The sequence below is a fragment of the Pristiophorus japonicus genome, unplaced genomic scaffold (assembly GCF_044704955.1).
Source record: "Pristiophorus japonicus isolate sPriJap1 unplaced genomic scaffold, sPriJap1.hap1 HAP1_SCAFFOLD_242, whole genome shotgun sequence".
NCBI classification, from domain to species: Eukaryota; Metazoa; Chordata; class Chondrichthyes; family Pristiophoridae; genus Pristiophorus; species Pristiophorus japonicus.
Window position 1 is genome coordinate 702,768 of NW_027252144.1, and position 25,056 is coordinate 727,823.

Genomic DNA, 25,056 nt, shown 5'->3' on the forward strand with positions numbered 1-25,056 from the left:
GAGATCATTCCAGTGATAGGCAGTACAAATGTGGTGGTAACACACAATGGGTCACAGAACCGGCTGCCACTCTGGATTGTTCCGGGAAATGGCCCCGCACTTTTGGGAAGGAACTGGCTAGCTGAGATGAACTGGAAATGGGGGGATGTGCACACCATTTCATCTGTGGAGCGAAGCTCATGCTCACAGGTACTACAAAAATTCGGGTCACTGTTTCAACCCAGTATCAGAACGTTGAAGGGCACAAAAGTAAGTATACGCATCACCCCGGACGCCAGACCAGTGCACCACAAAGCCAGAGCGGTGCCGTACGTGATGCGTGAGAAAATAGAGAGTGAACTGGACAGGCTGCTCAAAGAGGGCATAATTTTGCCCGTTGAATTCAGCGACTGGGCAAGTCCCATTGTTCCTGTCCTTAAAGCGGACGGCTCGGTTAGGATCTGCGGTGACTACAAAGCCACCATCAACCGGGTGTCCCTGCAGGACCAATAACCGCTCCCGAGGGCGGAGGATTTTTTTGCCACGTTGGCAGGTGGCAAGCTGTTCACTACATTGGACTTCCCTTCGGCCTACATGACTCAGGAACTGGCTGAAGAATCCAAGCTTCTGACCACCATCACGACGCCCAAGGGTTTATTCATCTACAACAGTTGTCCTTTTGGCATCCGTTCGGCGGTTGCCATCTTTCAGAGAAACATGGAAAGCTTGCTGAAATCCATTCCCGGCACAATCGTATTCCAGGACGACATCCTAATAACGGGTCGAGACACCAAGGAACACCTCCACAACCTGGAGGAGGTGCAACGCCAACTGGACCGGGTAGGCCTGCGGCTGAAGAAGGCCAAGTGTGTGTTTTTGGCTGCAGAGGTTGAGTTTTTGGGCAGGAGGGTTGCCGCAGATGGGATCCAGCCTACCGAATCCAAAACTGAGGCGATCCGTCGTGCGCCCCGGCCCGGCAACACATCGGAGTTGCGATCATTCCTGGGACTTTTGAACTATTTCGGGAACTTCCTGCCGAACTTAAGCACATTGTTGGAGCCGTTACATGTGCTCCTGCGCTAGGGTTGTGAATGGTTTTGGGGGGACTGTCAAGAATGGGTTTTCAACAGGGCGCGGAGCCTGCTTTGTTCTAACAAACTGTTAACGTTGTGTGACCCCTGTAAAAAAAACTAGTTTTAACATGCGATGCATCATCATACGGGGTTGGGTGTGTGTTACAGCAGGGTAATGGAGACGGCCAACTCCAACTGGTGGCTTATGCCTCCAGGTCGCTCTCCCAGGCAGAGCGTGGGTACGGCATGGTTGAAAAGGAAGCACTCGCTTGCGTTTATGGTATGAAAAAAAATGCACCAATACCTTTTCGGCAGACTGTTCGAGTTAGAAACGGACCACAAGCCATTAACTTCACTGTTGTCCGACAGCAAGGCGGTCAATGCAAATGTGTCAGCTTGCATACAGCGATGGGCTCTCATGCTGGCTGCATATGACTACACCATATGGCACTGGCCAGCCACCGAAAACTGCGCTGACGCGCTCAGCAGGCTTCCCCTGGCTACCACCGAGGGGGCGGCAGAGCAAAGCGCTGAGATGGTCATGGCCATTGAGGCTTTTGACACCGCAGGCTCCCCCATCACAGCCCACCAGATCAAACTCTGGATCAACAAGGACCCCCTTCTATCCATGATAAAAAGTGTGTCCTGATGGGGGATTGGGCGCCCACGCACGGGGCGTGCCCCGAGGAGGTCAGACCGTTTCAGAGACGGATGGATGAGCTCTCCATCCAAGCCGACTGCCTGCTATGGGGCAGCCGAGTTGTCATGCCCCAGATGGGGAGGGAAGCATTCATCAGGGAAGTCCACATCGAGCACCCTGGCATCGTGTTAACGAAGGCCATTGCCCGGTCACATGTATGGTGGCCGGGGATTCACTCAGACCTGGAACACTGGGTTCGCAGGTGCACGACGTGTGCCCCGCTGGGCAACGCCACCAGGGAGGCCCCGTTCAGCCTGTGGGCCTGACCCACCAAACCTTGGTCATGCATTCACGTGGACTATGCGGGCCTGTTCATGGGAAAAATGTTCTTGATAATTGTCGATGCATACTCGAAATGGATCGAGTGGATCATATTAAACTCGTGCATGACATCCATCACCGTGGGGCCACGGCTTACCAGACATTCTGGTCAGCGACAATGGCCCGTGTTTCACCAGCCATGAATTCCTGGAGTTTATGTCGGGTAATGGCATCAAACATGTCCGGACGGTGCTGTTCAAGCTGGCTTCTAATGGCCAGCTGGAATGTGCAGTCCACGTCATAAAGCAAGGCATGCTCCCCATCCAAGGACCCTCTCTGCAGTACCTCCCATCGCGCCTCCTGCTGGCGGGGAGGGGGGTGAGAGAGGGAGGGAGGGGAGGGGAGGGGAGAGAGAGAGAGAGAGAGAGAGGGAGGGGAGGGGGGAGAGAGAGGGAGGGGAGGGGGAGAGAGGGGGAGGGGATGGGAGGGGGGAGAGAGGGAGGGGAGGAGAGGAGAGAGAGGGAGGGGAAGAGAGGAGAGAGGGAGGGGAGGGGGAGAGAGAGGGAGGAGAGAGAGAGAGAGAGAGAGAGAGAGAGGAGAGGGAGGGGAGGGAGAAAGAGGGAGGGAGGGGAGGGGGAGTGGAGAGGGAGGGAGGGGAGGGGGAGGGAGGGAGGGGAGGGGGGAGAGAGGGGGACATTAGCTTGGATGATGTGGAATCTATATGGGTGGAGCTGCAGAACACCAAAGTGCAAAAAAAACATTAGTGGGAGTTGTGTACAGACCTCCAAACAGTAGTAGTGATGTTGGGGAGGGCATCAAACAGGAAATTAGGGGTGCATGCAATACAGGTGCAACAGTTATCATGGGTGACTTTAATATGCATATAGATTGGGCTAACCAAACTGGAAGCAATACGGTGGAGGAGGATTTCCTGGAGTGCATAAGGTATGGTTTTCAAGACCAATATGTTGAGGAACCAACTAGGGGCGAGGCCATCTTAGACTGGGTGTTGTGTAATGAGAGATTATTAATTAGCAATCTCGTTGTGAGAGGCCCCTTGGGGAAGAGTGACCATAATATGGTGGAATTCTACATTAGGATGGAGAATGAAACAGTTAATTCAGAGACCATGGTCCAGAACTTAAAGAAGGGTCACTTTGAAGGTATGAGGTGTGAATTGGCTAGGATAGATTGGCAAATGATACTTAAGCGTTGACAGTGGATGGGCAATGGCAGACATTTAGAGACCGCATGGATGAACCAAAACAATTGTACATTCCTGTCTGGCATAAAAATAAAAAAGGGAAGGTGGCTCAACAGTGGCTATCAAGGAAAATCAGGGATAGTATTAAAGCCAAGGAAGTGGCATACAAATTGGCTAGAAATAGCAGCGAATCAGGGGACTGGGAGAAATTTAGAACTCAGCAGAGGAGGACAAAGGGTTTGATTAGGGCAGGGAAAATAGAGTACGAGAGGAAGCTTGCAGGGAACATTAAGACGGACTGCAAAAGTTTCTATAGATATGTAAAGAGAAAAAGGTTCATAAAGACAAACATAGGTCCCCTGCAGTCAGAATCAGGGGAAGTCATAACGGGGAACAAAGAAATGGCAGACCAATTGAACAAGTACTTTGGTTCGGTATTCACTAAGGAGGACACAAACAACCGTCCGGATATAAAAGGGGTCAGGGGGTCTCGTAAGAAGGAGGAACTGAGGGAAATCGTTATCAGTCAGGAAATTGTGTTGGGGAAATTGATGGGATTCAAGGCCGATAAATCCCCAGGGCCTGATGGACTGCATCCCAGAGTACTTAAGGAGGTGGCCTTGGAAATAGCAGATGCATTGACAGTCATTTTCCAACATTCCATAGACTCTGGATCAGTTCCTATCGAGTGGAGGGTAGCCAATGTAACCCCACTTTTTAAAAAAGGAGGGAGAGAGAAAACAGGGAATTACAGCCCGGTCAGCCTGACATCGGTTGTGGGTAAAATGATGGAATCAATTATTAAGGATGTCATAGGAGCGCATTTGGAAAGAGGTGACATGATCAGTCCAAGTCAGCATGGATTTGTGAAAGGGAAATCATGCTTGACAAATCTTCTGGAATTTTTTGAGGATGTTTCCAGTAGAGTGGATAGGGGAGAACCAGTTGATGTGGTGCATTTGGACTTTCAGAAGGCTTTCGACAAGGTCCCACACAAGAGATTAACGTGCAAAGTTAAAGCACATGGGATTGGGGGTAGTGTGCTGACGTGGATTGAGAACTGGTTGTCAGACAGGAAGCAAAGAGTAGAAGGAAATGGATACTTTTCAGAATGGCAGGCAGTGACTAGTGGGGTACCGCAAGGTTCTGTGCTGGGGCCCCAACTTTTTACATTGTACATTAATGATTTGGACGAGGGGATTAAATGTAGTATCTCCAAATTTGCGGATGACACTAAGTTGGGTGGCAGTGTGAGCTGCGAGGAGGATGCTACGAGGCTGCAGAGTGACTTGGATAGGTTAGGTGAGTGGGCAAATGCATGGCAGATGAAGTATAATGTGGATAAATGTGAGGTTATCCACTTTGGTGGTAAAAACAGAGACAGACTATTATCTGAATGGTGACAGTTTAGGAAAAGGGGAGGTGTAACGAGACCTGGGTGTCATGGTACATCAGTCATTGAAGATTGGCATGCAGGTACAGCAGGCAGTTAAGAAAGCAAATGGCATGTTGGCCTTCATAGCGAGGGGATTTGAGTACAAGGGCAGAGAGGTGTTACTACAGTTGTACAGGGCCTTGGTGAGGCCACACCTGGAGTATTGTGTACTGTTTTGTCTCCTAACTTGAGGAAAGACATTCTTGCTATTGAGAGAGTGCAGCGAACGTTCACCAGACTGATTCCTGGGAGGGCGGGACTGACATATCAAGAAAGACTGAATCAACTGGGCTTGTATTCACTGGAGTTCAGAAGAATGAGAGGGGATCTCATAGAAACATTTAAAATTCTGACGGGTTTAGACAGGTTAGATGCAGGAAGAATGTTCCCAATGTTGGGGAAGTCTAGAACCAGGGGTCACAGTCTAAGGATAAGGGGTAAGCCATTTAGGACCGAGATGAGGAGAAACTTCTTCACTCAGAGAGTGGTGAACCTGTGGAATTCTCTGCCATAGAAAGTTGTTGATGCCAATTCACTAAATATATTCAAAAAGGAGTTAGATGTAGTCCTTACTACTAGAGGGATCAAGGGGTATGGCGAGAAGGCAGGAATGGGGTACTGAGGTTGCATGTTCAGCCATGAACTCATTGAATGGCGGTGCAGGCTCGAAGGGCTGAATGGCCTACTCCTGCACCTATTTTCTATGATTCTATGTTTCTACTCTTTAGTTTATATTTCCTCCTCATTCTACCAAAATATATTACTTCACATTTTTCTGAGTTGAATTTAATCTGCCTGTTTATGTCCTCTTGAAATCTATCACGATGCTCCTCACTGTTCACTATGCTTTGAACTTTTGTGTCATCTACAAATTTTGAGATTGTGCCCTGTACACCCACATCCAAGTCATTAATATATATCAAGAAAAGTAGTGCTCGTAGAACCGACCCCTGGGGAACAGCAATGTGTACCTTCCTCCAGTCTGAAAAACAACCGTTCACCACTACTCTCTCTTTCCTGTCACTTTGCCAATTTTGTATTCCTTTCTGCCACTGTTACTTTTATTCCATGGGCTTCAACTTTGCTGGCAAGCCTATTATGTGGCACTTTGTCCTTTTGGAAATCCGTGTGCACCACTCAACCGAATTGCCCTCATCAACCCCCTCTATTACCTCATCAAAAAACTTGATCAAATTGGTTAAACGTGATTTGGCATTAACAAATCCGTGCTGGCTTTCCTTAATTAATCCACGCTTGTCCAAGTGACTGTTAATTTTGTCTCTGCTTATTGTTTTAAAAGCTTCCCCACTACCAAGGTTAAACTGACTCGCTTGTAATTGCTGGGTTTGTCTTGACATCTTTTTTGAACAAGGGTGTAACATTTGCAATTGTCCAGTCCTCCGGCACCTCCCCCATTTCTAAGGAGGATTGGAAGATTATTCCAATACCTCCGCAATTTCTTCCTTCACGTCCCTCAGTGTCCTAGGATGCATCCCATCTGTTCCTGGTGACTTACCTACTTTAAGTACAGCCAGCCTTTCTAATACCATTTTATCAATTTTTATCAGTATCTCCTCTACCTCCTCCTCCATTTTGTCTATGGTAGCATCTTCTTCCTTGATGAAGACAGATACTCATTTTGCACCTCAGCCATACCTCTGCCCCCATGCAAAGGTCTCCTTTTTGGTCCCTAATTGACCCCACCCCCCATCTTACTGACCGTTTACTATTTATATGCCTACAGAAGACTTTTGGATTACCTTTTATGTTGGCTGCCATTCTATTCTCATACCCTCTCTTTGCCCCCTTACTTTCTTTTTCACTTCTCTGAACTTTCTATATTTAGAATCTTTGAATCCAAGTCCTGGGGTGATGCTGGTGGCACTGATCGTATCAGCCACCTCTGTCCAGGTCTTTCACCTCAAGTAGCTGCACCTTGACTCTGAACACATCATAATTATAAAATCATTGAATTTTACAACACGGAAGGGTACTGACCGTTTGGCCCATTGTATCTATGCTGACCAGAGCAAAACTTGGTAGATAGTACTTGCAGCACAGAAACAGGTCATTCAGGCCAACAGGTCTTGAAAGAGGGAATAGTTCAGGTACATTCTCATTAGGGGGAAAGATAGAGCTACTAAAGTCAGAGTTCCCTGGATGATGAAAGAGATAGACAATAAGATGAAGCAGAAAAAGAGCGCGTATGACAGTTGTCAGGTCGAGAATACATCTAAGAATCAGGCTAAATCCTTATATCTTTGAGAAGCTGGTGTTGTTCTCCTTAGACCAGAAAATAGTGGAAAGAGATTTGATAGAGGTGTTCAAAATAATGAGGAGTCTGGACAGAGTAGATAGAGTAGCTTGGGAGGGGTGAAGTGTTTGATGCTACATCCTCTGAGAGATCATCCTCCGAGATCCAACTGTTCTTCTGCAGAAGCGTCTTACTATTAAGAAGGAAGAGAAAAGGGAGAAGAGAAACAAATAAGCTCTCAGCATAATATGGTAGGGGTAGGGAAAGCACATGACTAATATCAATATTAGATGTGGTAAATTTTCACATTCACCATGAGCTGTAATCTAGTTGAAGAGATTGAACGCACCCAATTTTCATTCCTTTGATTTCACATTGCCCATACTATGAAGATGCTAATTTATTCCAGTATCTTTGTGGATTCCCTCATTTTGGATATGACCTATTTAGTCATATATGGAAGTTGAACGACATTGAAAGAATGAGGAACATGTTTCGTAGGCAGGTAATTTAATACTGCTTATTGAAGAGTCTTTAGTATTTGAATGGAAGCCTTCTTCACCAGCCACATCCATGTTATTTGGCCTCATTCTATCCCTTTTGGATACATATGTTTGGACAACATTTTTGTTAACATTATTCTTGAATACAGCATATGTGAGTTTCTTTCTTCTGCGAAATGAGTATAGGAAGGATTAAGGGATTTATGTGTTATATGGAATTTGTAGCAAAGGGTTTCAATGAGCAGCATTATCATATCGCTGATTTTAAATTGTCTCAATGATTGGGTCACATGAAAAATGTGATGTCCGGAATTTGCTGTGTGTAATAACGGCGAGCTAACTCCTCTCTCTCCCCTCCACCCGACCTCACCCACCTCACCCCTCCTCCTCCCTCCCCCCACCCACCCCACCCCTCCTCCTTCCCATCTCCCATCCCTCCTCCTTCTCCTCCCCATCTCCCACCCCTCCTCCTCCCCTCTCCCACCCTCCACCGCCCACCCCTCCTCCCCATCTCCCACCCCTCCTCCCCTCTCCCACCCCCCTCCTCCTCCCCTCTCCCACCTCACCCACCCCTCCTCCTCCCTCCCCCACCCCACCCCTCTTGCTCCCCTCTCCCACCCCTCCTGCTCCCCTCTCCCACCACACCTCTCCCCCTCCGCTTTCCCACCTCACCGCTCCCTCCTCCCTCACCTCTCCCTCCTCCCTCACCTCTCTCTCCCCTCCCCCACCTCACCTCTCTCTCCTCCCCCCTCCCCCACTTCACCTCTCTCTCCTGCCCTCTCCCCCACCTCACCTCTCTCTCCTCCCCCTCCCGCACCTCACCTCTCCCTCCTCCTCCACCTCATCTCTCTCTCCTCCTCCCCACCTCATCTCTCTCTCCTCCTTCCCCACCTCACCTCTCTCTCCTCCTCCCCGACCTCACCTCTCTCTCCTCCTCCCCCACCTCACCTCTCTCTCCTCCTCCCCTATCTCACCTCTCTCTCCTCCTCCCCACCTCATCTCTCTCTCCTCCTTCCCCACCTCACCTCTCTCTCCTCCTCCCCCACCTCACCTCTCTCTCCTCCTCCCCCACCTCACCTCTCTCTCCTCCTCCATCTCACCTCTCTCTCCTCCTCCCCCACCTCACCTCTCTCTCCTCCTCCCCCATCTCAACTCTCTCTCCTCCTCCCCACCTCATCTCTCTCTCCTCCTTCCCCACCTCACCTCTCTCTCCTCCTCCCCCACCTCTCTCTCCTCCTCCCTCACCTCACCTCTCTCTCCTCCTCCCCCACCTCACCTCTCTCTCCTCCTCCCCCACCTCATCTCTCTCTCCTCCTCCCCACCTCATCTCTCTCTCCTCCTTCCCCACCTCACCTCTCTCTCCTCCTCCCCCACCTCACCTCTCTCTCCTCCTCCTCCCCCACCTCACCTCTCTCTCCTCCTCCTCCCCACCTCACCTCTCTCTCCTCCTCCTCCCTCACCCCTCCTCCACCTCACCTCACTCTCCTCCCCCGCCGCACACGCCTCCCACGCACACATCCCTCCCACACACGCATTCGCCTTTCCCCCCCCCACACTCATGCCACCCCCCCACACACTCATTTCCCCCCCCACACTCAGGCCCCCCCCACACTCATTTCCCTCCCCACACACACATTTCTCCCCTCCCACACTCATTCTCCCACCCCCCCACACTCATTTCACTTCCCACCCCTTCCCACACTCATTTCCCCCCCCCACAGGGTTCTTTAAGTCTGCATCTTTGTCCTCTTCAGCAGAGCTGGGCTGTGTTTTTTCACTCCAGTGCTGTCCTATGTCGATGCTCCAGGTGCTACTCACTTGTGCTCAGTGAATTATCCAGTGCAAGATCCTCGAACTCACTATCCATACCATGTGGAATGTCAATTTCTATGCTGGTACTTAGAGTAACAGTGCCTCTTTGGGAGGGTTCTCTCCATCAGCCTGTGCAGTCAGGTCCTTGGAATTATTCTGTCGGCATTCACATGATCAGCCTCCTCTTTGCAGGCCTGTTGGCTGAGTTGTCGGGACGTGTGCCTGTCATCCAAAAAAATCAAGGTCCTTTTTCCTGGACCTGATATGCTCCACTAACATCTTTAGTTGCCGTATCAAGGTGCTGGATTTTGCAGGGAGTCAGCGGGCGCAATCGGTGGCGGAGTCGGTTGGGAAAGTATTTTTTCCCCCAGTGGGTCCGGACCCCACTATGAACCCGTCGCCACGTGCCTTTATCAAATTTCAGGTCTGTCGGCGCTGAGCAGACTCAACACTCAGCGGCGGGGGAAGCCAATTAAAATTATCAGTGGCTTGTTTACAGCCACTTATCAATGGTTTTTTTCCCAGTTTTTTGGATTTGACAGGTCGCCCACCACTTTCCCTCTGTGCCGAGATCTCGTCTGTGAAGCTGAGGCGGGAGATCAATGGTCATTAAATTAGCTGATGGGTTGACAGATTCAAATGTCAAGTCAAAGCTCCCAGCTGATCAAAATAACCACTACCTTCTCCAAACTGCATATCCACTTCACATTCAGGTTTACACAAGTCTCCATCCAGTCTGACCTCATTACCTCTCCCACCATTTACAGATTGCTTCTGTCATCTCTACTTTACTAACCATCCTTTTCAGAATGGCAGGCAGCGACTAGTGGGGTGCCGCCGGGCTCAGTGCTGGGACCCCAGCTATTTACAATATACATCAATGATTTAGAGGAAGGAATTGAGAGTAATATCTCCAAGTTTGCAGATGACACTAAGCTGGGTGGTAGTGTGAGCTGTGAAGAGGATGCTAAGAGGCTGCAGGGTGACTTGGACAGGTTTGGTTAATGGGCAAATGCATGGCAGATGCAGTATAATGCGGATAAATGTGAGGTTATTCACTTTGGTGGCAAAAACATGAAGGCAAAATATTATGTGAATGGCGGCAGATTAGGAAAAGGGAAGATGCAATGAGACCTGGGTGTTATGGTACATCAGTCATTGAAGGTTGCATGCAGGTACAGCAGGTGGTGAAGAAGGCAAATGGCATGTTGGCCTTCATAGCTAGGGGATTTGAGTATAGGAGCAGGGAGATCTTACTGCAGTTGTATAGGGCCTTGGTGAGGCCTCACCTGGAATAATCTGAGGAAGGACGTTCTTGTTATTGAGGGAGTGCAGCGAAGGTTCACCAGACTGATTCCCGGAATGGCAGGACTGACATATGAGAAGAGACTGGATCGACTGGGTCTGTATTCACTGGAGTTTAGAAGAATGAGAGGGGATCGCATAGAAACATATAAAATTCTGACGGGACTGGACAGGTTAGATGCAGTAAGAATGTTCCTGATGTTGGGGGAGTCCAAAACCAGGGGTCACAGTCTAAGGGGTAAGCCATTTACGACCAACCTGAGGAGAAACTTCTTCACTCAGAGTTGTTAACCTGTGGCACACTCTACCGCAGAGCGTTGTTGATGCAAGTTCATTAGATATATTGAAGAGGGAGTTAGATATGGCCCTTACAGCTAAAGGGATCAAGGGGTATGGAGAGAAAGCAGGAAAGGGGTACTGAGGTGAATGATCAGCCATGATCCTATTGAATGGTGGTGCAGGCTCGAAGGGCCGAATAGACTATTCCTGCACCTATTTTCTATGTTTCTATTCCATCAGCATGGGTGCCCTTGAAATTGTCTCACCTTGGTCCTCAGAATCCCACCATGATCAGCTCCAACACCAACAGCACCAGACACACCAGCAGCAAGAACAACAACACCAACCTTCTCCGCAATCAACTGATACAAGGGCATCAACACCAAAGCACATTGCTGCTCGGGAAGCCAGGGATGGTCTCACCCTGGCCAGATTTACTTCACTTGATGCTGTACACCCTTGCTGCCACATGATATGCCAGGTTTGCACCACCCCACACTGACACATAAAGCATCCCTACAATACCCAAGCCATTCCTTTAGCACTCAGAAACATTGCGGGGGGTACCGTTATGTCTCACCATTCACTGCAACACATTAAGCCATTTTCAAAGCTGCACACAACTCTTTCCAAGAAGGCAAGTATTGAAACTAAAGATTTCAATGTTTGACACCCACAGTAATAGAAACTTTACATGACTATTGCATAAAACGTCCAAGTGCCTACGCTTGTGTTTTGTTAATTGGTATGATTACACTAGAATGAGGGCGAGTGTGAGGGGTAGCTAGTGAGATGGGGATGTGATAATATAGATAGAGCGGGTCGTATTTACTGAGGCGTACGAAAGCATGGGACTTACGCTAAACATCAGAAAGACAAAGGTCGGCCACCAGCCTGTCCTCGCCGCACAGCACTACCCCCCCCAGTCAACAAGATCTACGGCATGGCCCTGGACAACTTCCCCTATCTCAGAAGCCTCCTACCAACAAGAGCAGGCATTGACGACTAGACCAGGCCCTCAAAACTGCCACCAAGCTCATAGTGTACTGGGCTGTAGTAATACCCACCCTCCTGTAAGGATCAGAAACATGGACCATGTACAGTAGACACCTCAAGTCACTGGAGAAATACCACCAACGACGTCTCCGCAAGATCCTACAAATCCCCTGGGAGGACAGATGCACCAACGTTAGCATCCTCGACCAGGCCAACATCCCCAGCATTGAAGCACTGAACACACTTGATCAGCTCCACTGGGCCGCCCACATAGTTCGCATGCCAGACACGAGACTCCCAAAGCAAGCGCTCCACTCTGAATTCCTTCACGGCAAACGAGCCAAAGGAGGGCAGCGGAAACGTTACAAGGACACCCTCAAAGCCTCCCTGATAAAGTGCAACATCCCCACTGACACCTGGCCAAAGACTGCCCGAAGTGAAAGAAGTGCATCCGGAGGGCGCTGAGCACCTCGAGTCTCATTGTTGAGAACATGCATAAATCAAGCGCAGGCAGCAGAAAGAGCGTGCGGCAAAGCTGTCCCACCCACCCCTTCCCTCAACAACTATTTGTCCCACCTGTGACAGAGACTGTGGTTCTCGTATTGGACTGTACAGCCACCTAAGAACTCATGCTAAAAGTGGAAGCAAGTTTTCCTCGATTCCAAGGGACTGCCTATGATAATGAGAGAGGGATGGGTGGAGGTGAGCAAGGATGTGAAAGAATAGGGTAAGGAAGCTAGAGTGATGGGGATGTGATGAGTCGCGCACAGCAGGATGAGATTGAGTGCGGCTTTGTTCAAACATTTTGTGATCTACTGAGATCATTGAAACATTTGTGGCACTGCACCCAGGTTTTCCTGATCACCACCCTGCTTGTGCCTCCTCTGCAATGTGCAACCAGGCTGTGTTGATCTCCCGGGAAGGTCTCTTCCACTCATGAGAAGGAAAGAGGATCTCCCTGTGTACTGTGACTCCCTCCATAAGCCAAGGTTTGTAAAATCGCGGCCATTGGGTGCCCTGGTAGTCAACCTTATGAAAAAAAATTGAAAAATATCATCTCAGAATCAACACCAAAGAAAAAAATATACTTGCTTTAAAAGGTGCAAGCAGGCTTTAAATATATGTTAGAGCACCAGCTATCCTGCCCTCCCAATCGGCGAGCTGCTCATCAACACTGGAAACCCGTGGGCAGCTTGCCAATTCAAATGAATCTCAACCATGAAAATGGTTAAGTCGTCTCTGGAGACATCAAGCAGGCATCCTGATCACTTTACCCACCCAAAGTCTGCCAAATATGAAAATCATCCCCTGTATTTTCTGTCTTTTCGGTTATCAAATACAGATCTGAAAATGTAACTCCTAGACAGTGAATCATGATTGACAAAATGCTAAATGGTATCATTGTACTTTTAAAATGTATATTTATGAAAAAGAATTGCCTGTATGACAATGTTTTGTTCTTAATATATATTGATAGAGTACAATTAATTTTTGTGTATTGACTTGTATGTGTTATAAATAAACAGAAAACAACGTAATGTAACAGAAGAGTTTGTCAAGTCAGAGTTTGAAGAATCCAAAGGTCTGAATGAAAAAGCAGTAAATGAAAATTCCTTTGAGATACCTTTTTGTGATCGTCACGGTTGTGATTGCTTCAAGAACACATCTATTCATTCATTTGGTTCAATTGCAAATGAAAAATTAAGTTACAAAAAGTCCAGATCAGTTTCCAATAACTCTTCTCAATATAGTGCTTTAAAAGGTGGGGGAAAAGACTGGCTAGCCTTATCAGACGCTAAGGAAAAATGCTTGAAACAAAATTTGTTCAGAAAGCACACTTCGGTTGGAACAAACACATCTGACCAGTTTTCTTCAGAAGAAATATGGAGAATAACTCCCAGTGTTACATGGACAAGTACTGATGGACAATGTACTGTTACTAGTAAATCATTGGACAAGCAAATTTCAGGATCATCACGAAGTAACACCGCACTGAAAGAAACTGAATACAGTAGCTATGAATACGAAAGATATTCTACATCACCATCGGGATTTAGAAAGGATGAAATAATTATGTCAAAGGTAACACTTGGCGAGAATGCCAAAATGGCAGGCCCACAATTATCAATTCCTGAGTCATCTCTCAGTTGCAGTACACAAACCACAAAAAGTTCATACAGTACTGAAACATTGAGAAAAATACCATATGTTAATGTAGTGAAACTGGCGCCTTACTCTACATTAAAAACCCAGGTTTGTAATCCACTTACTCCAGTGTCTACACCCGGTTTTGAAACCATTTCATCCTGCAGTAGCGATGGTTGTTCCTCTTTTGCTCATTATTCAGACACTCAATGGTCATCTGAAACATCTTGGTCTACAAGTACTAGCTTGAATACTTTAACGGGAAACCACATTTCTCTCTATTTGAGACCATTGCTGAAATAGAAACATCAGGTTGTATGTCATCCGCTTGTCCATCATCTCCAACAGGCCAGACCTTGCTTGCCTCAAGAGCGATAATTGACAAAATCAAAAGAGTGCCAGTACAGAATGATTTTATAAACAACAGGTACTGCAATGGTCTTCAAGGAACAGTCTTGCCAGATTCAAACCAGCTTCCTTTGTCTGAAATCTACCATTTGGAAGAACATGAAAAGTATGCAAAGGTGAACAATACCAATTTTCATATTTACCCATGCATTCAGAAAGTTGCTTTTTTGACAAAAGAAAATGTTGAAAAATTTGAGTTACTTCAGCTCAGAAAAAATCTTCATTTTGTTTTACCACCAGTTACTGAAGAGTTGGAAATTGTTAAAAGAAATCAGGGAATGATTGGAAAAGTTCGGCAAATGGAAAATGTGCTTTTTCAAATGATACCTACTGTTGTTCCAAAATTACCTGAGAACCATGTTAGAACCCTTGAGCTGAATGCTGCTCAGATGGCATTAGAAAGTCTGTGGGGATTGCCATACATTCAAAGGAAGTCACTTTCAATGATGATGCCTCTACTATCACCTTTACCTCAAAATTCATCTATTGAACTTAAAATGAAGGAAATAAAAACATTCAGCCTTACTGAAAATGATGTTTATGACTTGGAATTCAATCTGCAAAGGAGGATTGGAATGCAACAGTGGAGACCAATATCAGTCAAGGAAGTTAACTCCGCAGATTCTGCTAATGCGACCATAATGAAGTTGGAAGTCTCAACATTCAATGAAAGGCAGGCCACTCGCCTAAAATTAAATTTGGAAAGAAAGATAACTCAAGGCTGCAGAAGTACCCCTCTCGTTCAACAATCTGTTAGAATACAGAAATCGCCAGTCTATGCCCTCAAAGAAGATTCAGTTGAAATTAAAACTGAAGAGGTTGAAACACCACTGCTGTATTATGATCAGGTAGCTCACCTTGAAATGAGACCAACAACTACTGCAACTGAAGTCAAAGTAAAATCCTTTGAAGTTATTATTAAAGAAATTGATACGCCAGTCGGCGTGGACTCAACTTTCATTGATAACAAAACGAGAGACCGTCTTGAATTGCACATTACACAGAAAAACCTCCAACACAACAGGGATTTATCCTCAAATTTTCAGAGATCAACAGAAGTATTCACTTCATCATCGCCTAAATTGATTCCTTCACAGCTAAATCTAATTGATACATATGTTGTCACCACCGAATTGCCATTTATAACTGTAGAACATAAAAACATTATAGAAAGAAATGAAAAGAGAAGAATAATAAACAATAAGTGGGGCCTCCCCAGGCTTGTCCAGCAATCTTTAGCTGATTTCATGGTTGCGGCACGACTGCAGTCAGAAAACATTGATCGAAATTATTCAGTGTCCAATAAAACTAATACGCCATATCCTTTTAAAATCATTCCCCATCAGAAAGAATTGCCTCAGAATGGAAGAGAAAACATGTTTCCATCACAACCTGAAAGAGGTAGTAGGAAAGGAAAAGCAAACAATTTAAGAGAGGTATCTGTTGTTACCAACTTCAAGCCAGAAGACAAAAATAAATTAATTATGTGCTTAACGAAACAATATGTTGAAATTAACGTAGATTGTTTACCAAATCTCGTAATGGAATCGTATAAACATTCCTATTCTCTAGCATCAAATAAACATTCACCAAAGTCAATTAGAGTTGGGAAAGGATATAAAAAACCAAGACCACTGTATATACCTTTTATGGAACATGATGCTGTTGATCGTTTGGAGTTAAACTTAAAACAAAAGCTTATTTCAAGTTTGTGGGGATTTCCAACTTCATATGAAAAGTCATTGGAAATGATTCCTAAAGCACCACCAGTACCTCTACCAATCAAGACATGTACAGCTGAAATAGAGCCTATTGGTATAGAAACAGTTTTCCTTGAAGATAATGTCAGGATCAATCTGGAACGACACATTACACAGAAAAAACTTCAGCTGAACTGGGGCATACCAACAGAAATTCAGAGATCCGATTGCACATTCAGACATTCTAAAAGGAAGCAAAACATTGTCCAGTAACACTGATTCTCATAAAGATATATTACAACACACCCAAAAATTGCTATTACGAAAACATAATAGTGGGGAAAACACTGAACTGAACAAGACAGAATCTCAAGATAAACTAGACATATGCATAACAAAACAATGCTTGGAAATTAAAATGGATTATCCCCCTGATATAGTAAAGGAGATGTACAAAGTCACATATCCTTTAGAATCAAAGAAAAGCTTACCAAAATTAATTGCACTTGGTAGACGTTATAAGAAATTGCGACCATGTTATATACCTTTTATTGAACAGGATGCAGTAGATCGCTTGGAGCTGAATTTAAAGCACAAACAGATTTCCCAATTCTGGGGACTTGAAACTCTACATGACAAGTCATTAGAGATGATGATTTCTAAGGGACTACCTGTTTCTCCAGCAATCAAGGCAACTGATGCTAAAATAGTGCCTATAGCTGTAAAAACATATTTCATTTCTAATGAAGCCAGGATGATTTTAGAATGGCACATTACAGAGAAAAAACTTCAACACAACTGGAGTTTACCATTACATATTCAAAGATCACAAGAGGCATTCATTCCTTTTGCTCCAAAGCTAGTTGCCTCACAGCTCAACCCGCAGCCTGATTTTGATACAAATATTGTTCCAATTGAGCCTGCATTTCTAGCTGCTGAGAGTAAAAAAAATTGGAGCTGATTGTAAAGAAACGGATCATAAATCATCGGTGGGGTCTCCCTAAGTTGTTTATTTGTCATTAGAGAGTTTTATGCCTCATGCTCCATCAGTAAAAAGTATCAAGCCACAATTAGAAATATCAGCAGAAAATGAGGCATTGCTAAATAGTAAGTTTAAAACAGTTTGTTGACAAAACATGTTTGTACAACTCAAGGCAGGAACATTTTCTGCACCACAGTGTGAAGAAGCTATCAAAATCAAGAAAGAAAACAGAAAAGGAATGTTGCCTGTGATTGCTCGCCTAAAATCAGAACATAAAGATCAGTTAAATATGTATTTAACAAAACAAAGTCTAGAAATAAAACTGGATAATTTGCCAGCAATTGTACAAGAATTCTACCAAAATATACATCCCCCAGCACCAAAAAAAACTTTAGCAAAACTTTTTGCACCTGGTGAAAGTTTCAAAAAAACAAGGCCAGGATATATACCATTTTTTGAACAGGCTGCTATTGATTACTTGGAAATGAACTTGAAGAACAAACACATTTCCCATCTCTGGGGATTTCAAACTCTGCATGAGGAATCAATGGAAATAATGATTTCCAAAGCTCCACCTGTGCTTCCAGCAATCAAAGCAAATGGAGGTCAAATAGAGCCTGTACCCATGGAAACCGCTTTCATTGGTAAGAAAGCCAGAGGTAAATTAGAATGGCATATTACTCAAAAAAAACTTCAGCACAATTGGGGTTTACCATTGTTTTATCAGAAGTCAGTAGAAGCATTCATTCCAGTTCCTGCAAAGTTGGTTCCATCACAGCTCAACACACAAGCTGATTTCATTGTGGTCATTACTCCATGTGAGCTGCCATTTGTAGATGTTGAAATTAATAAAACATTGGAGTTGAATACAAGGAAAAAGATCATCAATCATAGATGGGGTCTTCTTAACTCTATTCAGTCATCTTTAAGAGATTTTATGGCTTCTACACCATCAATGAATGATATAATGCAGTCAGAAATCATGGCAAGAAGGAAATCAAAGGCAAATAACATTGAAATAGGAGAGAATTATAAAACTAGTTATCCACAGAAAACATTTGAACAATCAAAAAGAGAAAAGTTGTCCTCAGCAAAATATGAAAGAGGTAGAAGGAAATCAAAAACAGCCAAATTAGGTGAAATATTTGTTTTTGCTCCTCTCAAACCAGAAGATAAAAATAAAATAGATGTATGTTTGATAAAGCAATGTCTAGAAATTCGCATGGACTATTTTCCAGACATGGTGAAGGAGTTCTATAAAACCAGTTATCTTCCAGAGTCAAAGAAATCAGTACCAAAGCTTACTGTACCTAGAAATGGATTCAAAAAGCCAAGAGCACTGTATATACCTTTTATTGAACAGGATATTGTTGCTCACTTAGAGCTTAATTTAAAGCACAAACAGATTAACTATCTCTGGGGACTTGAAACTCTGTATGATGAATCAATGGAAATGATGATTCTGAAAGGACCACCTGTGCCCCCAGCAATCAAGGTGATTGGAGCTCAAATAGAGCCTGTAGGTATGGAAATTAATTTATCTGATAATGAAGTTCGAAAAGATCTTGAAAGACACATTACACGGAAGAGACTTCAGCAAAAGTGGGGCTTACCAGTACATATTCAAAGATCACAAAAAGCATTCATTCCACCTGCTCCAAAACTAATACTATCCAAGTTAAATCCCCAGCCTAATTTTGTGATTGTCTTTGCCCCGACTGAGCTGACATTCCTTCACGAAGAACATAAAAATATACTGGAGTTCAATCTAAAGAGAACTATCAATCGTAAATGGGGCCTTCCGAAGCTAATTCTGTCATCTTTGAATAATTTTATGGCTCCTGCCCCATCAATGAAGGATCTCGAGCTACAAACTGAAATAATTAAAGAAACAAACATATTGAGCAACACTCACAGTGAAAAAGAAAACAGTAATGTGTTTCCTGAAGGCACATTTTCACTGCACATTCGAGGAGATTTTTTGTTGCCACAATATGGAAGAGGTAGCAACAGCAAAATATCAAACAAAGTAGCTGTCTTTGCTGGTCTCAAACCAGAACAGAAGAATAAATTAGAAGTGTGTTTAATAAAGCAAAATCTAGAAATTAAAATGCACCATTTGCCGGAACTGGTAACATTGTTATACAAAAATACCTATCGATCACCATTAAAGAAACTTCTTCCAAGGCTAATTACACCTGGTGAAGGATTCAAAAAGCCAAGAATGTTATATATACCTTTTATTGAACAGAATGCTGTTGATCGTTTAGAGTTGAACTTAAAGCACAAACAGATTCTGCATCTCTGGATACTTGACACACTGTATGAAATGTCAGTCGAAATGATGATTCCTAAAGGACCAAATATGTCCCCAGTAATTAAATCAAGTGGAGTTCAAATAGAACCTGTGGGTATGGAAACAGCTTTCATTGAAGATGAGGCTAGAGACAAATTGGATTGGCACATTACACAGAAAAAACTCGAGAACAACTGGGGCTTACCATTACATATTCAGAGATCAGAAGAAGCATTTATTCCATTTGCTCCAAAACTAATTCCATCCCAGCTAAAACCACAGCCTGCTTTTTCAGTAGTCATTGTTCCAACTGAGCTAGCATTTCTTCGTGATGAGCATAAGAAAATATTGGAGATGAAAACAAAGAAAAAGTTTAGAAATTGCAAGTGGGGTCTTCCCAAGCTTATCCAATCATCTTTGAATAAGTTTGAGTACTTCTCCAGATGTTTCCAGCAATACTAATGTGGGCAATAAAGAAAATAAAATGGTTCCTCAACACACAGTCCCAACAATCAAAAGCGGGAAATTATCCATGTTACAATATGAAAAGAGTGGCAAGAAAACAAAGAAAATTGATGAGGATTTTTTTCTTGCTAGCTTCAAACCAGAATGGAAATACAAACTAGAGATCTGTTTAACAAAGCTGTGTCTAGAAATTAAGACAGGGTGCTTACCTGAAATGGTAAAGGAATTCTACAAAAGCACCTATCCTTCAAAAGCAAAGAAACCTTTACCAAAGCTTATTGTACTTGATAAAGGATTTAAAAAACCAAGACCACGTTATTTACCATTCATTGAACAAAATGCTGTTGATCACTTGGAGTTGAATTTAAAGCATAAACTGATGACCCATCTCTGGAAAATTTCAAATCTGTACGAAGAATCAACAGAAAGAATGATTTCTAAAGGACCACCTGTGCCTCCAACAATCAAGGGAAATGTAGCTCAAATATTCTCTGTGAGTATGGAAACAAGTTTCATTAAAGATGAAGCTAGAGGCAGACTAGAATGGCACATCACACAGAAAAAACTTCAGTGCAATTGGGGCTTACCGTTTCATATTCAAAGATCACTAGAAGTATTCATTCCACCTGCTCCAAAACTGATTCTATCCCAGCTAAATTCCAAGTCTGATTTTGCAATAGTTGTTGTTCCTTCTGAACTGGCATTTCTTAGTGACGAACTTAGGCAAACCCTTGAGCGAAATATAAAGAAAAGATTTATAAATCGCAAATGGGGTCTTCCCAAAGTTATTGACTTTTCATTAATGCAATTTATGGCTCCTACTCCAGATGATAAAGGCTTCATACCACCATCAAAAAATCTGAAAGAAAACAACACAATGTCTGACAGTAACAATTTAGATCAGAGTTATAAAGTGTTCTCTCAGGGTACAAACTTCCGACTCAAAGGAGGAAAATTATTTTCACAACGTGAAAGAGATGAGGTAAACATACATAAAGTAAAAGAAATGTCTGCCAATGTTAACCTCAGACCAGAGTGTAAAAATAATCTGGCTGTGAGCTTGACCAACCAGTGTCTGGAAATTAAAATGGATTGTTTGCCTAAACTGATAAAGGAATTTTACAAAAATACTTATCCTCCAATATCAAAGAAACCTTTACCAAAGTTAATTGCACCTGGCAGGGGATTTAAAAAACCAAGAATACGATATATTCCTTTTACTGAACAAGATGATATTGATCGGACAGAGATGAACTTGAAACACAGACAACTTTTATATCTCTGGGGACTTGAAACGCTGTATGAAAAGTCATTGGTAATGATGATTCCCAAAGGACCACCAATGATGATTCCCAAAGGACCACCTGTACCTCCACCAATTAAGACTAGTGAAGTTCAAATAAAGCCTGTAGGTGGGCCAACAACATATTTTTGTGAAGAAGTCAAGAAGTTTCTAGAATGGCATATTTTGCAGAAAAAACTTCAACGTACTTGGGGCTTACCATCACATTTTCAGAAGTCAGCAGAAGCATTTATCCCACTTGCTCCGAAACTGATTATAAGCCAGCTAAGTCCACAGCCTGATTTTGAAATAGTTATTGCTCCAGTTGAGTTAGCAAATTCATAAATGATGAGCACAAGAAGGCACTAGAAATGAATACAAAAAAAAGGACTGTAAATCATAGATGGGGCCTCCCCAGGTTTATTGAGTCATCTTTAAATGAATTTATGGTACCTCCTCCACCAATAAAGGATTTCACAAAACAATTTAAAATTAAGAAAAAGAAAAGAGTAAGGTCCAGAACCAAAGACATAACAAAGTATTATAAAATGGTTTATTCCCAGTGCACATCTCTTCTGAACAAAGGACAGAAGAATACTTCGGATTTTGGAAGTTTTAAGAAAAGTGTCAAAATGAAAAAGAGAGAAAAGAGGATGTCTACTGTTGTCAAATTTAAACCAGAATGTAACATTAGGTTAGATATGTGTTTAATAAAACAAAGTTTATCTAGTAAACTTGATTGTCTACCTGAAATGGTAACACAGTTGTACAAACAAACTTATCCTCCAGTATTGAAGAGACCATTACCAAAACTCATAACACCTGGCAAAGGATTTAAGAGACCAAGATTACCATATATTCTGTTTGCTGAACAAAATAGTATTGATCGCTTGGATATGAATTTAAAGCACAAACAGATTAATAATCTTTGGGGTATTGCAACTACATTTGCCAAGTCAATAGAAATGATTCCTAAAGCACCTTTACTTCCAGCAATTAAAGCAAGTGGAGCTAAAATAGAGCATATCGGTATGGAATTAGCCTTCCAGTATAATGAAACAGTTGACATTCTAGAATGGCACATTACAATGAAAAGATTTCAGCACCAGTGGGGCATACCATTGCATATCCGAAGATCAGTGGACACATTCATTCCATCTCCTCCAAAACTGGTTCTATCCCATTTTAGCCGGTGTCCCGATGTTGATATTGCTGATTCTGTAAATGAGCTAATATTGCTAAGTGAGGAATATAAGGAAGCATTGGAAATAAATACAAACAACCGGATCATAAATCACAGACAGGGTCTTCCCAATATTAATCAGAACTCTTTGAGTAGTTTTATACCTCCTGCTCCACCAGTATGCATGCAACTGTTAGAGACTGGAGAAGGAAGTACAACAGGATTGAATCGATCTGAACTGAGCAAAATTAACACAGTTTTTCCTGCTGAACAGAAGTTATTGGCAAGCACAACAAACGGTAAAGATGGTAAGGAAAGCAACAGTGTAAATAGTATGGAAGAACTTTCTGTCAGTCCAAAACTGGAATTTAAAGATAAAGTTGAAGTAGATTTGGCAAAGCAATCTATACAAATGCAATCAGTGGATAAATGCTCCTATTCAGCCACAAGTAAAAGTTTGCTGAAACTGAATACCCCTTATAAAAAACAAAACTTAAAGAGCAAATGGAGTGACGATTGTCTTGAGGTAGATTGTTCCATAGCATCACCCAGTTATAGGCCAAAATCTATGAAAATCGAGGGTTCTTCAACTTGGACATCAGATCAGAAATTGGCTGATTTGGCAGATAAACCAGTGACTATTGTGGGACTGTCTTTCGGCCCAGCAATAATAGGAGCAAACCTGCCTTCATCCCCCATGACTGTGCAAGAGTTCAACATTTATCTGAAACAAAATACGGGTTCTGTTTTGATGCCACGTCCTGTTCGTTATGCAGATTGTGAAGAAATCTTATCAAAAAATGCAAGAGACTTTGGGAATAATGTATCCTGTTCAGAACAATTGACTGAGGAAACAAACAATCATATTCATCAAGATGAAGAACATGGATATGTTAAAATAATTGCAGGTGCTTTTGTTAAAACCCAGAATGAGGAAGAACAAGTGTAAGTTGATCTATCAGAAATAATTTGTGCACAGCCATCACCTACAGAACTTTGTGATGCCTTGCAAGAAAGAATAATTATTGCATCTCAAGATCCTTATGATGGAAATGACTTGAGCGTTTCTGCTGAGGAACTCCATTGTGCTTATTATGAAACCCTCAATGAATCATATATTTCCAGAACTCATGTTGTGAAGAAAGAATGCAGGAAAACTTTTCAAAGTCAGTATTCAAATCAAACAAAACCAGATAATACTTTGCGAAAGTCAAAGGCTAAATTTTCCAAGCAAGATTGTCAGAGACCAAGAACATTTAAACATAAAGAAGAAGATGAAAATTCTGATTTATACAGCCAAAGCATTCTTTTTGTTAGACCAACTGAAGAGCTGCAGAACACAGTTATAACGATCTGCGGTTCAGATACAGACCAAAAAGAGAATCTTACCCTTACTCACATTGTGACAGACCAGAAAGCCCAAGGTCAACAAGAGAAACTTCTCACAGTCGTAGACATGATGAAAGATCCTCACGAAGCTCCACGCCCCATAGTCCTGGATGTCAGCAAGATTTTTCACAAGAGGATTCTCCGTTTACAACAAATGAAGACTATGAAGGTACTGTATAGGCTGATGTTTTTGTCAGATGGTAACATTTTGTAAATAAGTATAATTGCCACCAAAACCATATTTATTTTGCCTTAAAAGTTTCTATATGTAAAAATGTAATTAAAGATACTTAGTGATAAGCATAATTAATTAACCAAAATTGGTATATCTTCTATTTGCTGTGTTAATTTGGATGTATGATGTGGATAGTCTGTTTCACATTGTAAGCATAAACCATCCAACCAGTGGCCACAACCTGTCAGCAGAAAAATGTCAGATGCATATCCTCTCAAAAAGAGTATAGTAAATTCTAATTTAAATAAAAATATTTTATTACTAATAGTTGACAACTGGTCCCAAATTTGCACAGCCTTCTGGTACATTTCTACTGTAACTCTGTAGCTAGATCTTTGCTGGGAATTTCTGGGAGGCCTTTTCTGCGACGGAACCTTCAACTGCCCCAAATGAGGGTGCGTGGTAGGGACTCTACATTGGGAATTCCAATTCTTCCAATCTCAGTCGGACCCCATATAAATTTGGAGGCCATACAGTATGCCCATTAGGATGAGAACTACCAACCTCCACAATGGGGCCCCATCAGAGGCTCCAGATCAGGAATTCTGCCCGGATCCCCAAACAGCTGGATGGACAGGTAGCCATTTAAGGAGTGCTTCATTTTAAGAATAAAAATAATGCCACAATAGTTAGGCTTACTTTCTTTATAATTCTGCATTTGTTACATACGCAGAGTCTGACCAGAAGTACTGAGGAGAAGGTGTTACGCTTCAGTCAGTGATAGCACTCCCGACTGATTCAGAATGTCACATATTTAAGTGTCACATCAGGTCTTGAGCACATAATCTATGCTGACAGTTTAGCAGAGTAGAAACATAGAAAATAGGTGCAGGAGTAGGCCACTCGGCCTTCGAATCTGCACCACCATTCAATAAGATCTGGCTAATCATTCACCTCAGTACCCCTTTCCTGCTTTCTCTCCATACCCCTTGATCCCTTTAGCCGTAAGGGCCATATCTAACTCCCTCCTGAATATATCCAATGAACTGGCATCAGCAACTCTCTGCGGTAGAGAATTCCACAGGTTAACAACTCTCTGAGTGAAGAAGTTTCTCCTCATCTCAGTCCTAAATGGCTTACCCCTTATCCTAAGACTGTGTCCCCTGGTTCTGGACTTCCCCAACATCGGGAACATTCTTCCTGCATCTAAACTGTCCAGTCACAAATTTT